The sequence below is a fragment of the Lissotriton vulgaris genome, chromosome 4_1 (assembly GCF_964263255.1).
Source record: "Lissotriton vulgaris chromosome 4_1, aLisVul1.2, whole genome shotgun sequence".
Lineage (NCBI taxonomy): Eukaryota > Metazoa > Chordata > Amphibia > Caudata > Salamandridae > Lissotriton > Lissotriton vulgaris.
In genome coordinates, this window is record NC_141691.1 from 1633695096 (window position 1) to 1633711116 (window position 16021).

The following is a 16021-nucleotide window of genomic DNA, read 5'->3' on the forward strand; positions in this document are numbered from 1 at the left end:
ACGCATAATGAATAGTAGCCATTTAATTAGCAAAGATCTGTGGCCCATTTCTCCTGGTAATAGATGCCATCATAACCACTGACAAAATGCTTCCAATCAGAATTTGTCAGTTTTGATTGAAATCCTGCCACATTCAATGTGATCACCCTGATGACATGAAGTGAAGGAGGACTGGAAGGAAAATAGTGTGGCCAAAGACTTGATAGCCAGGACTTCTAGATAGATGTTCTTCTTATTTCCATTTGTTGGTCCTCTTGGTGCCCAGGCTTTGGATAGACAGCTTCTTCCATGCTCCATTGCTCCACTGATGCATGGGATAGTACTTTGTCCTTTTTTCTATGTTGTAGATTAGATTCAAATGGAGTTCACTAAATGTGTCAATGACAATGGAATTCAGAGAGCACACAGCTGGGGCTACACAAATACCCTAATGACTGTGTGTTTATGGAAAGAGCTATGTACATCAGCAGATGAAGCTGCTGAAGTTAGACTCAGTCGTTAGAAGGGTTTTTAAAGTTTATCATCACATAGTCCTCTAATGAGTCCTTTCACACATATACCAACCCAAGGAGTCCTTCTTGCAAGGAGAATTTCTCTCTGGAAATCATGGGCCTAATTGATGAAAAGTGAAACATCGCTGCATTAAAATAGCGATGCGTCACTTTTGATTGTGCTCTCCTTGCTACATGCTAGATTAGTCATATTTACAGTAAGACGCATCATGTCGCAAGGAGTTAACGATACGTCAGTATTTCTGACGTATCTGTAGGCGCAAAAATGGTGCATTGCTGGAGTGTGTCATGAAAGTGATGTAACTCCATCAATGGGTCATTTCATGAGGGCAAGTCCCATTTCAAATGTGCCTGCGTCAGTCTTACACCTGCTGTGAGGCAGGCGTAAGATTTTGCTGCATTTGCGTCCTAGAGGTGATGCAGTGAAATCTCATAGATTTCACTCCGTCACTTCTACGAGGCTTACTTGCATCAGAACACCCACCATGCATACATTATACCTGGCACAGTTATAATGTAGCGCAGGGGTTTACTAAGTGACACATGTACCTAGAAGCTTCATTTTGTAAATATGATGCAACATAGCGCATTTTTTACCCTGCTGGTGCGTCACAAAAAAGTGATGCATCGGTGATGCAAAAGTGATGCAATGGCTCATAAATAAGCCCCCCATGTTTCTACCCAGAGTTCTTTTTTAGCCATGTGATACTATATTTTTAAGAGCTGAATTGTCCTCCCTCTGCTTTTACACCAAATTTGGGACATCCACCCAGACGGTGACGTGGGGTGCATTCAGGAGAATCTCAGGATATGCGCCAGGTATTTTTAATATAAGCTCTTTAATCATATCTCAGATTAGCACACTGTACAGGAGAAATATTGACCCTCATAATTACTTGTTGATTTTTACCTGGGAATGACCGGTTCCGACTATTAGCATGAAGGATAAGTAAGGCGTCTCTTTAGCACCTTATGATAATCTGATGGGATTATTTGTGGTCAGTACTTAGTTTGACCTCTGTTATTTTGATTTTGTGTAGGACATTTGTGAAGAAATCTTTAAAAATGTCTTTAAAATTTTCAAAACATTCTCAACAATGTCCCTTAAGTCTAGCCTCAAGATATGTCAATTTCTTAGAAACACTTTACTAGCCGTACTGCCTTGCTTTGCTTTTTACTACAGCTCTTAGTTTCAGCCTTCAATGCTTCTAAGTAATGACTCGTCACCCTCTCAGCCCCTGAGAGCACCATGGGGTTGTATCTTTTCCTTTTAATTGGAGGCAAACTGAGGGAAGTGATGTATACTACAAAAATATCATTTGGATGGTCATGTGTTACACATGGAATCCTTGTGTTAATAGATTGAGAAATCTCCTGAGTTTCTCCTCCTTCGCTGTCCCCACAGATTGTAATTGAGCTGTCCAAATTCTCTAATGATTCCCCACATTCTGTAGCGTGACTATCATTAGTGATCAACATTCCACCCAGGGGATGAGGTGACTGTCTCAGGGTAGCATCTAGCCTGGCCTCCACTAACGCTCTATCAGTGTCAATGGCTAAATCACAAAAATCGGGGCATCTTTGATGGTTTTAGAGGTAAAGATTCTAGGATTTTTCCCTCAGGTGATGAGTTACTTTTTCTTTCTCCCATATTTAATATGAGAAGAATAACGAGAATGAACCAGAAGGTGTTACTTGTGTGCTTCGTTAGGGTGTACCAAGAAGGGGCTGGGGACCACCGAATGGGGAGGACAAGACACAACTAATCAGACCCCAGAAGGAGGGGAGTCCAATATAGTATACTCAAACAATCTCTTACACTGCAGGTATACAAATGGTGTGCACTTCCTGAATATGGATTAGGAAACATAGTTGGACCTTAATATTATGTTACAAAATATTTAAAAGTAAGTATATATAGATTTTGTATATCTAACTCCACATATATGTGCACTAACAATGGATGCCATGGCTTCTTTAACTCGGCACTGAATTTGAACAGTTCTCCCGCCTTAGTGGGCGTGGCCACCCAGTGGCCTGCTGGGAGTTGTACTGCTCCGTTTCTTCCACTAGTGAGTTGCCCGGCTCCTGTTGGCAATGGAACTGGAAGTGTTCCCAAGTGGGTTGTGGGGCAAAATCAAACTGCTTGTCATGCTCTTAACATCTTCCAAAAGACATCATCCGTCCTTAAAGCTTCAACGTCTGTGATGCTGCAGCAGGGCAGCACACGTGCAGCGGGTCACCTCCGCGACTCAGGCCGGGCCGCTTAAACGTGAACCAACAAAGTTGCCTGTTATGAAGGAGGTTGGTTGATTTTGCCCCATAAACCCACTTGGGAACACTTCCAGTTCCATTGCCAACAGGAGCCGGGCAACTCACTAGAGGAAGAAACGGAGCACTACAACTCCCAGCAGGCCACTGGGTGGCCACGCCCACTAAGGCGGGAGAACTGTTCAAAATCAGTGCTGAGTTAAAGAAGCCATGGCTCCTGCTCTGAGGTTTTCCAGCCCATGAAGAAGTGCTCTCACGCACGAAACGCGTCGGCTGAACTTTAAATCATGCGAGGCCTTTCATCTGCATGGACATTGCTGTTCTCCCAATAAATAAATGACAGAGCAATACTCACCCGTGTGGTCTCCTTCACAACAGGCAACTTTGTTGGTTCATGTTTAAGCGGGCCGTCCTGAGTCGCGGAGGTGACCCGCTGCACATGTGCAGCCCTGCGGCAGCGTCACAGACGCTGAAGCTTTGAGGATGGATGATGTCTTTTGGAAGATGTTAAGAGCATGACAAGCAGTTTGATTTTTCCCCACAACCCACTTGGGAACACTTCCAGTTCCATTGCCAACAGGGGCCGGGCAACTCACTAGAGGAAGAAACGGAGCACTACAATTCCCAACAGGTCACTGGGTGGCCACGCCCACCAAGGCGTGAGAACTGTTCAAATTCAGTGCCGAATGTAAGAAGCCATGGCTCCTGCTCTGAGGTTTTCTAGCCCATGAAGACATGCTCTCACGCACGAAACGCGTCGGCTGAACTTTAAATCATGCGAGGACTTTCATCTGCATGGAAATTGCTGTTCTCCCAATAAATGATTGACAGAGCAATACTCACCCGTGTGGTCTCCTTCATAATAGGCAACGTGGTTGGTTCATGTTTTAGCGGCCCGGCCTGAGTCGTGGAGGTGACCTGCTGCATGTGTGCAGCCCTGCGGCAGCGTCACAGACATTGAAGTTTTAAGGACAGATGATGTCTTTTGGAAGATATTAAGAGCATGACAAGCAGTTTGATTTTGCCCCACAACCCACTTGGGAACACTTCCAGTTCGATTGCCAACAGGAGCCGGGCAACTCACTAGAAGAAGAAACGGAGCACTACAACTCCCAGCAGGCCACTGGGTGGCCACGCCCACTAAGACGGGAGAACTGTTCAAATTCAGTGCCGAGTTAAAGAAGCCATGGCTCCTGCTCTGAGGTTTTCCAGCCCACGAAGAAGTGCTCTCACGCACGAAACGCGTCGGCTGAACTTTAAATCATGCGAGGCCTTTCATCTGCATGGAAATTGCTGTTCTCCCAATAAATGATTGACAGAGCAATACTCACCGTGTGGTCTCCTTCATAACAGGCAACTTTGTTGGTTCATATATATTACCTACTGGCGGTCGCCAGTAGGTAGTTATAGTTAGGATTATTTTGTATAGGGAATTCGCAACATTCTATTGGGAATAACTTTGGCGCTGGTTGAGGAATCTGCTTGAAAATATCCTGAAATTTGCTTCGCTACGCCCTTCCCTGAAAGTTTGGGGGGGATTCGTCAAGCGGGGGCCGAGATAAAAGGGGGGTCCCAAAACGTGTTTTCCCCATGTTAATTTCCATAGGACGGTTGGACTCACTTTTAGCCCGAACGGCTGAATGGATTTATACCAAACTTGGCAAAATTGTAGGGACTGGTAGCCCGATGTGCCTTTGCTATGTCTCAAGATATGTGCTCCAGTGGATTTTGAGTAATTTAGGTTCAAAAAAATATATATATCTATAGGCACGCCCCGGTACGCGCACCGGGGCACGCACCGGGTGCGCTACGCGAGTTCGCGCGCGGAAAGCTGATTGGCTCTCGGGTGTCTGTCAACATTCCAAACAGTCCGGAGCGGCCGCCATCTTGTGTCTCGGTTGGATTGAGACACAAGAGGTGGCAAAAACAAAGGGGGAAATGTCCAAAAGGGGGCAGGGTAGACCCCCCTGACCTCCTAGATTTGATGTGGGGGCCATAAAAGGGCCCCGCGGGGCAAAAAAAATAAATATTTTTTTCGATTTTCACGGGGGGGGGGGGGGGGGGGGAGCCCGGTACGTGCACCGGGGAGCGTACCGGGGAGCGTACCATGGTGAAAACCTAGTGAAACAGTAAAATATTAATTTAAAGTGCTTAGAGGTAGTGATGCATTGCGGGAGTGTGTCACAAAAGTGATGCAACTCCAGCAATGCATCCTTTCACATGGGGCCAGCCCCATGTGAAAGGGCCTGCGTCAGTCTTACGCCTGCTGTGAGGCAGGCGCAAGATTTTGACGCAACGGTGTCCTAAAAGTGACGCAGTGAAATCTCATAGATTTCACTGCGTCACTTCTACGACCCTTTCTTGCGTCAATACGCCCCCTCTGCATACAGTACACCTGGCGCAGGTATAATGTGAAAGGGCTTGCGTCAGTCTTTTCTTACCCTTCCACACCACCGTTCTTTTACTACATTTTCTTCACTTATCCACATTCCCAATGTTCACTCTCCTTCTCCTCACTCTCGTTCCCCACACTCACCTTCTTTCAGTCCCCCTACTTCACTTCCCTTCCTCTCTCTTCCCTTTCTTTGCTTTCTCACTCATTTTCCTTTCCTCTCCTCTCTCACTGCACTCCACTTCAGTTACTCCTTTTGAATTTGTTAAGAATATAGCTCTTTTTTGAGAACTGGAGGTAGTTCTGAAAAGAACTGTTTTTTTCTTCTTTTTTATGTTTTTTTCAGAACAAAAACAGAAACAGGGACTGCACAACTGCTCAACAGGAGCAAAAAAAAAGGGGAAAAATTAGGGCTGGGGAAGGCAGCGGTGTTCTTGCCTCTTGCGTGCAATGAGCTTGATGCTCTTCTCACCATAGCAAAGCATTTCATCGCATTGCTTGCACTTTATAGTAATGTCACTAAAAACAGGCTGAATGTTTGGAATCATCTCCAATTCCGCTGCACGTCCTCTCCCTGATGTTGTGGCTCCTCCTGTAGATGTAGAGGCACCATCCCTTGGGGGATTACGTGCCAGGTCTCGGACACTCTCCCGGGCATAGTTCTGGGGGTGCTTGCGTTGGACGTGGCAAATCATTGTCGAATTGCCAAAACTGTACTTCCTTCTTGGGTCTCCTCGGGAAGGAACAGTTTGGCAGATTTTGCATTCAACTTTGGGATCATTTACCTATTTTTAATCCTTCAGGTATTGAAAAAAACTTCCAAATAAAATGCTCCTTGATCTTGGGCTGAGGAGGCTCTTCCTCAATGAAGCCATCTGAATCCTCACTACTGCTGGATGGTCTAGCTGCCATTCTTTGCACAAAATGGTATGACAGAAAAAAACAGGTCTTGCTGTCTCCAAAGTGAAAAAAGAAATGAAGGAAATGGGTGGGGTTTTCATTAGTTGTAAAAAAAACAGTTAACAACCAATGAAAAGAGTTATTTTAAGGTCACATGACTTGACGCGCTTACGCTGCGCGCACCGGAGCGCTTCCGGGGGCGGTTACGCTGCATGAACATAAGCGCTTCCGGATGCGCTTTTGCGGCCGCTGACACGGCGCGTCTAAATGTGGTTTTGCTAACATTACGAAAATACGTTAAAAGTTGGAATACGGGTATTTACAATCAAAAATACTACTTTTATAAGTATGCTACTGAATGTCTTGCATTATTATTTAGTTAAATACATACTTTTTTTCCGCACGAAGAAATGGCGCTCACGCTGCGCTCTCGGGTGAGCTTACCGGTGCGGGCACCCTGAGCGCCCCAAGACAATATGATAAAAAAATGAAAAATACATTGAAAAAATATTCTTGTGAAAAAAAATTATAATAATATTTTAAAAAATCAGTTTAAAAATCGTAGGTTACAAACTCGATATACAAAGGAATTAGCTTTAAAAAAACCTTTGAAATAACTGAAAAAACCATAGGTTTAACACTCGATATAGTTAGGAATTAGTATTTAAAAAACCTTTGAAATTCACTGAAAAAAACATAGGTTTAACACTCGTTATAGTAAGGAATTAGCATATAAAAAACCTTTGAAATTCACTGAAAAAACCATAGGTTTCACACCAGTTATAGTTAGGAATTAGCATTTAAAAAACCTATTAAATTCACTGAAAAAACCATAGATTTGACACCAGTTATAGTTAGCTGGAAATTTTACTGACATAAAACCATTGAAATTCCCATGTTATAGTTAGTTGGACTCACTATAACTTGCGCGCCTGCAATGCACTGCTGATGACGTCACATATTACATCACTCATGACATGGTCAGTGACATCACTCATGACATCACTCATGACACCATCCAGTGAATGTGTGTCTTTCTGAAAAATAAATATGTTTTATATATGTATATGTAAAGGTTGATGGAAGAATGCATTTTTTGAATAAGTGTCTAAATGGATGTTTTAAAAAAAAAATTGATTGGTTAACTGGCTTATTAAGTGTATCTTAGTAAATACATATATTAGCGAGTAATGTTTCAATATTTAAATATATGTATCAGTGTTTCACTTTGTGTATAAGTGGCTGCATGGGTTGGTGAGTAGCTACATGTGTGTGTGTATGGATTATTAGATGTTTTTTTTTGTATCAGTATGTGTGTCTGTATGGTTTGGTGGGGGTATTACTTAGCACATAGATGAATCAATGACTGACTCACTGTTTGTATGTGTTTTGAAGACAGCATATGTGCAGGACTGTATGGGTGGATGAGTGTATATATATGTGTGTGTTAGTGAGTGAATGACTGTCTCATTAGTGTCTTTATAAGTAACTACATATGTTTTAATCTAGTATATGTGAGTATTGATGTATATACGTGAGTATATGTGAGAGTGAGAGATTGTAAGAGTTCCTGTTTAAATGAGTATGTGTTTCTATAAGTGATTGTTTAAGAGAGTACGTATGTGTAAGTTTCCTTAGAAGTAATGTGCTAGTGTGTGTATAGCTGTGTGTGCAAATAAATGGATGTTCAATAGTTTATTTGTATGTGTGAGAAACTTTTGGATGACTGTCAATGTGTAACAGGATGTATAGGTGTATCACTACATATGATGAGTGAGTATATGTATGAGTGACTATATAGAACTGTTGGTGAAAGAGTGGATGTGTATATAGATGGTGGAATTACTGAATTAGTTGTTGTAACTGGTATGGGTATCTCCATTTTTTTTGAAAATGTTAGTTTCTATTTTTGAATATGTGTTTCAAGGGTTACATTACACTGAAAGGAGGTCTGTCACTCTGTCACCTGCAATGCACTGCTGATGATGTCACATATTACATCACTCATGACATGGTCAGTGACATCACTCATGACATCACTGATGACACCATCCTTGTGACAGAGTGGCAGACCTCCTTTCAGTGTAATGTAACCCTTGAAACACATATTCAAAAATAGAAACTAAAATTTACAAAAAAATGGAGATACCCATACCAGTTACAACAACCAATTCAGTAATTCCACCATTTATATACAGATCCACTCATTCACCAACAGTTCTATATAGTCACTCATAAATTTTTATTTTTCAGAAAGACACACATTCACTGGATGGTGTCATCAGTGATGTCATGAGTGATGTCACTGACCATGTCATGAGTGATGTAATATGTGACGTCATCAGCAGTGCATTGCAGGCGCGCAAGTTATAGTGAGTCCCACTAACTATATTGTGGGAATTTCAATGGTTTTATGTCAGTAAAATTTCCAGCTAACTATAACTGGTGTCAAACCTATGGTTTTTTCAGTGAATGTATATATATATACATATATTACTTACTGGCAGTCACCAGTAGGAAGTTATAGTTAGGGCCTAGTTTCCATAGGAAATCCGCAACATTCTATTTGGAATAACTTTGGCGCCGGTGGACGAATCTTCGCAAATTTCTCCCAAAAAATGGCCTGCTTTGCTTCGCTCCTTCCCTGAAAGTTTGGGGGTGATTCGTAATTACACCAAATATGGCAGAGAGGTAGAGTTTGGTTAGCAGATTGTGCTTTTTGTGAAATGGTGTAAATCCGTTCAGTAGTTCCTGAGAAAATCAAAAGTAAAATCATAGCGATATCTAGAGACGAAGTACAGCACGCGTACCGAAATCCGTACAATTACGAGCACGAGCTGCTTGCTGATTGGATGTCAACTGTTTGTCAACACTCCAAACCAGGGAGTGTTAGCAGCCATCTTGTGGCTCGGTAGAACCGAGTCACAAGAAAACAGTACAACAAAGTTGAAAAAAAAAGTAAAGGGGGCAGTGTAGAAAGATCCTGAACTTCTAGGCCTGCTCAGGGGGTCACGCATGGATCTTTAGGCTCCCAATTAAAAAAAACATTTTAAAAAGGAATCGCGTGGGTATGTGTATAGGTAAAAAAAAATCTAGAAATACGTTTTATTCTTAACTAGCCTTCCGAGGGGCCAAATCTCGGGGGCAATTTGTATCCATAAATGGGGGCTTGTAAGGCCCCCCGCAACCCCGAGGACCGCCACCCCTTCATGTTTAAAAAAAAAGTATGTTTTCAGCTCCCCCTGTACATGCCGCGAGGACTGCTACCTTCTTGGGGCAGTAATATGTAAAATGACCTTTCAGACCCGGGGACCTGCACCCCCGGGGCTTTTTAATGTTGGGAGGGGGTCACGTGGCACCCCTCCTGGAGCCCTTTATGGCCATGGGGATCACCGCCTCCCAAGGCCGGCTCCTGCAGTGTCTCTGGGTGCCTACCCCCTGGACACTGCTGTTTGCTATTTTAGGGCGTGAGCGTCGCTGTTCCCACTTTACCACAGCAAACCGCTTTCCTATTTGAAAGAGAGAGCAAGTTAATCTGGTCTCTCTTTCAAATAGGAAAGCAGATTAGTTTTCGATAGAGAGAGCAGCATGTAAGATGCTCTCTCTGACAAAGCAATGCCGGCTCTCGAAGGACGCGGAGAGGATCGTGGGGGCATTGGGGCTAAAAAAACAGGGCCATATTATCAAGCCTGGGCGATGAAATAAACGCCGCTATATCAGCAGTTTCCTGCCGATAAAGCGGCGATAATTTTATCGCCCAGGCTTTATAATATGTCCTACAGTTGTTTTTGAGAACTAACTTTACTGGTGAAAAAAAGAGTTATATTTCTATGATAGTATGTGAACTTTCCGGGTTTTTTTGTGCACCAGTTGTACTCTTTATGCATGAGCAGCCTTGTTTCCAATCCCATGTTTCTTTCTTTTTCTTTAACTTCGCCAAGCAAAGCTGTCCTCATTTCAGATATTACATTTGCCGCTTTCTTTTCCCGGGCCGTATGTGTCAATCGCTGCTATACTTTTGTAATATATTAATAATCATATTGTCGAGGTGCCAAACGTTCATTACATACTCCGTCCTACACCATTTTAGTAGTTTTCCTCAGTTTTTTTTATACCTGTTACTTTCATTTTACCCTCCGCCTATCTTGTCTGTGATCGATGAGATGTCCTGTGTTTGTCTTTGGCCTCCGATGTTATCAGACTTGGTCACACGTATACGTAAAAAGTAATTTGAAGCACGTAATCCACAGCCATTACAAAGTGTGTCCGTCACCAGAAAGCCATTATTATGCTTATGCCTTTCTCATGGGTGGTAAATGTATGTGGCTAATGACATACTCATGCTCCCATCATTATCATTGCAGGTTGTTCACCCACTCAGTGCCTCGGGCACCACTAACTCAGTGACCACAGAGGCCACGCATGTAGTAGTGGGCCCCCTTGTACGGTAGTTTAGGAACAACTCTAAAGTGGCGTAGAACACATGCGCCCGGACATGTTTTTTGACGGATGTGCTGGATAGGTGTGGTGTGGGTGTATACAAGCCATGAGAGAGTGTGTGTTGATCTGACAACTAGACCTGCAACTAAGGAATCACTACAATGGAAATCTGGGAGAGGGGTCAATAATTGTGTTGACCTTTCTTCTTTTGTGTGCAGTGCTATATTGTTTTATAAAATGTATAAGTCTTCAAACTATCTTTAGTTTTACGACTTACGTGCAATATTTCCGTAATTGATTTTAAAAGTAATATACACTTTTTTAGTTTTAATAAACTATTTTTATGATTATCCCAGATAATGTCTTGTCTTAAAATGTACATTAAATACATAAATATATGTTTTTGAACAATTAGAATCTTATGTGGAGTATGTGTACGGGGTGCCGTGTATGACGTCACGCGGGAAATATATATATATATTTTTTTAAACGCAAGGTACGCGTTTTGGGTGAAAATAAAAAAAGACATGAAGCCCGCTTTATTGTTAATTAGCTTCCAGGGAGGGTCAAATCTCTGGGGCAATTTGTTTTTCATAATGGGGGGCCTAGAGAGTCTCTCCTGTGCGGGTATCGCTACTCCCGGATCTTTAACTATATGTATGCGGGGGGCTCATGGCCCCCTGGAGTTCCGGGGACCGCTTTCTCCTCCACTCGACCCCCCCACCATCCCCAGGGCCTCTTTTTATAAAAATAAACTGTGCAAAGGGGTTGCAAATGTGGTATTTTGGTTTCGTTTCTGTCTTGTAAAGGATCCAAGGTAAATATAATGTTTTTTGTACAGCCACTACTTTTCTGCCTGTTACCATAGTAACAGTTCATGGATCAGTTGCGTGAGTACAGAGGTTAGAAGTTCATCACAATATGCTGCTAATTGAAATACTTACTGTGCTGGAGATTTATATGTATTTTTTTCATAACAACTGTTAGTCGTAAAAGAAGTTCGTGGAAAAGTTTTATTAAGGATTCCTTCCTGTTCGGGGAGTATTAGGGTAACGTGCTCCAAGCATGACTTTACGAAGTTTAGTGTTCATTGGCTGTAAAGTATTAAAAGTAAAAGGCTTAACAGTCATTCCTTTGCTAGTCTTTGGAACAAGATGGACAGTTTATAGGCTAAAGTGTTCCGAACACAAGTTTGCTCCTTATTGGGTGGGAACGGTTCACTGTTGTAAGTTATATTGTGAAGCATTTTCCAAACATTTTCCTTCTCCAAAATTTTGGAGAAGGAAAATGTTTAATATATATGAGTTAGAATGGAATTTGTATGCCTTGAAGGGAATTAGGAAAAAACAATTAGGTATATCGACCTGGGGTATGCTCAAAGAGTATTTAGATGAATAATTGCTTTTTTTTTTCTTGTATTACAAGGAACCTATCCTCCCCCATCTACCTGTTACAATCAAATATAAATGTAAAAGATTGTTTATTTTTATTTTAAAGCTTTTGAATGTATTATTTGTATTGTTATATGACCCAACGACGGTAATAAATAAAGATTTTTAAAAAAAGTGATGCATTTTCCAAAGGAGTATGGGGAAAGAAAGTAGTAGAGGGTAGGTTAGGAAATCTATTAACTGTGTACAGTGCCCATAAGGTGGTGGAGAGGAATTATGAGGTAAACAATTCTTTATATATGTTACAAGGGCCATTTATATAATGCCGTGTGGTGTATAAATCACGCCGGAAAAGTGACAGTGTCTTGTGCTGTTTTCTTTTATCAAGCTTATAGGTGACATACTTCTTAATACTACTATTTACTTATAATCTGGTGTTTACTTTCATGATGGGGATGTGTGGTTGCGCAGCAAAAAGTTCAGTCTAGGTTTGAAACAGTTTTTATTAAGCAAATACAAATGAACTTTTTTCAGAAACTGTCGCAGTATATATGAAAGGGGTGATAATTAACACCTTAGCTGCGTGTAAACATCCCTCCCCAGTGCTGCGCTGTCCATTGGAACCAGTGCTGAATGGACGTCCAATGGTCGTGCGCAGCACTGGGGAGGTAGCGCTGCTGACGACCGTTGGCCGTCAGCAGCACTTAAGGGGTTAAAAATGGAATTTCCAAAAATATCAGTTAAGCGTGGCTATATAGTTCATTTTTGTGCTACAGTTTGTAAAAGTGTTGCCCCAAATTCTTGTTGATGTAAGAGGGCATCAGTTACTTTTAGATAAAGTAGAATAGAAGTGCTACAACAAACACTTCCGCACTACATTATCTCAGATCAAGAGAACAAGTAAAACAGTAAAATCTAAATTGTTTCATATTACATAGAAATGCATGCATTATTATTTTAAACATTTTTATTCTGTACAATTCAGAAACGTGCTGTCGTAATGTGTTCCGCTAATAAATCATATACTCACCAAACAATATATAGAATGTTACTCTTATAATATATAGTACAGGTCCTATATAAGGAGAAGGTGAATAGGAATCGCAAATAAGAATAGAAATTAGAAAATAACATTAAGAAATGTAGGGTTTATTAAATATTTCAAGTAACAAAGTATGCATGATAGCGATATTTCAATATATATAAGAATATGTTATCAAGTTTTTATAAATATTTGATAATTATATTACAGATGGCGCTGAAAAATCTCCCTTTCCTGTTCTGTAGCAATAGGACAATCTATTATAAGAAAAGGAAAATAAATTTATGTATTTAACAGAACATCCATAATGAAATAGTTTTGAGCGGTAATTATTTACTGAACTTCTTTTCTCTGGGAGGTGAAAAAATTAGATCTTTGTGGCGACGGGTCATAAACTCCTCTGAGATCATGACATTGAGAATAATAATATGTATATATTCTCACAGCATATGATCACAAGGGGAAAATAGACTGAAAGCCACAAACCAGTAACGTTGCTTACTTATGGTTACTGTTTGTGACGACGGACTGTATATTCCGCTAGGATCACTAAGACTGTTAACGTTATAATATACATATTAACAGTATGTGATCTCTAGGGGAAAACATAATAACAAGTGTATCATCGTCACGTTGATTGTAAAAGTTTAGGGTTTGCATTGACTGGTTAGCAACACCTCTCAAGCGAAGTACAGTATCAATATTATAATATAAAAAGTCACTATATATAAGGTAAAAGGAGCCAGAAAAGGAGTAATATTTGTTATAATATTTCTGTTTCTAAGAACAAGCTGCTGACGTTACAGAGAAAAAGTGAAAAACATGCAATACCATTTTTTTCTACATGTAAATGTTTAAATATTGACAAATAGTCACAATTTATAACTAAGTAGTATGCCTATGCCATCTTGAAACAACTTACAACTCCGGAATATGTTTGTTGATGCAAAAAGAGAATCTGATGCTAGAGAATGGAACCTGCAACAGAGATTGGCAATTCAGAAATAACTCGGGAAAACGAAACTAATTGCACAGTAGGTGTGGTTTATTTAGTTTTTGGTTGTTTAGTATTCTATGGAAGGAAGATGTGATTCCGCCTATGTAGATAGCACGTTTTTCAGTTTACACATGCTCACGTTTTAACTGTTGTTCGTCTGCACATGTTCGAAAAAGTTTCAAACTGTGAAGCTGTAAAGGTTTCGATTTTGATAGTAACACGTATAAGGTATTGTTATCTACATATGTTGGAGAGTTTAAAAATGTTACCCGGTAAAATGTGTTCTTTGAATTTTCATGATAAAAGAAGAAAAATTAGAAGAAAAAAAAAGTTTAATATTTGTTATTTTTATGGTTCTTAATTTAAAAAATGATAGCATTTCTAAATCGTAATCCTACCCTCGGAAAGGTGTGCTGGTGCTTGGGGCTTTGGGAAGGTTATTAAATAATAAATGTCCTTTTCTATGCACCTGTAGACTTGGCTTTTAAACTTTCAATTGCCTAGTCTGTATATTTACACTTCCTCCAAACATTTTGGTACTGCTATTTAAGTATTGAGGTGAGTCATCAGTGATGTCATTTGAGATGTCATCAGTGATGTCATGAGTGATGTCACTGAGCATGTCATGAGTGATGTAGTATGTGATGTCATCACCAGTGCATTGCCGGCGCGCGAGTTATAGTAAGCTGAACTAACTATAACGGGGGAATTTCAATGGTTTTGTATGAGTGAAATCTCCAGCTAACTATAAAATGTGTGAAACCTATGGTTTTTTCAGTGAATTGGCAAGGTTTTTTAAATGCTAATTCCTAACTATAACGTGGCTGAAACCTATATACATATATATATATACGCGTTGGGGCTGTTTATTTTTGCCAATTAAACCTTGAGCACTTAAAACTCAATTTGGGCTTCGACTCTGGTTTCTACATACAGGACCATACCAGTTTTCTTGACATATATATATATATATATATATATATATATATATATATATATATATATATATATATATATATATATATATATATATATATATACTGCAAATATCCAAGTATTAACTGCCTCCACCAGATCGAGAGTTGCGTCGCCTCGGTAAGACTCCTTGGATTGAGTCCCTTCCACTCCCTTACACAAACGACCACGCCATGTGAGATTCAGTATTTCTTTATTTCTGCCGCTGCCAAACGCGTTTCCACTACACAGTAGTCTTGATCACTGGTTGTGGTTAGGAAAGCGCGCGGCCATTTTAAAGAAAAAAGTCTTTTCATCATCATGTACGTCATTGACCACATGTCAACTGACAGGAAATACAGACTTGATTTTAACAATTCATTATTTGAACGATTTTTTACATATTTGCTTCAACATGATTAAATACATTTGTTCAGAATGCATATTAATTACCATTAAATTCTTAACACGAACAACCTTATGATTATTGTAAAGTGTTATGTGCGAGTATTTGTAAGTTTTTTTTTGTTTTTTTAATACATTTGAAAACTTTATTGACAATGACGCGCGTTGACATGATTACGCTGTATGTGTGCATAGTATATATACTTTGTCAATACTTGTCACAAGTTCGAAATTCGAAATTTGAAAAATATATCCCATGTGGGCTTAACCTAAATATCTATCGAGTTGTATTAATGCTACCGATTTTCGTCTAGGTTAATAAATTTACAAACTGTGTTTCTATCTCACACTCGTTTTAAAACATTACAAAAAATAGAGCTCCAGTGAGCAAACACATCGGTTGTACCATGCATAGAAACAAATCAATGCTATATTCAATTACCTTAATTCATGTTAGCTGCCAAGTGTAAATGCATTATAAAGATGTGCTGTCCACACAATAATCATCATGATCAAAATAAATTTCATATATATGAATTTAGCAGAAACTACCTGTCAGACACCGAAGTTATTAAAGATGTCTATGCAAATCTTCTTCGATGTTAAGACCGTTCGGTTGCTTAGTATTCAGCTTAATTATATACTTAGAGCCACCACCCGGGGGCTCTATTTAAAAAAATGATTATATGCTCGACCCCCCAACATGCTGCGGGGACC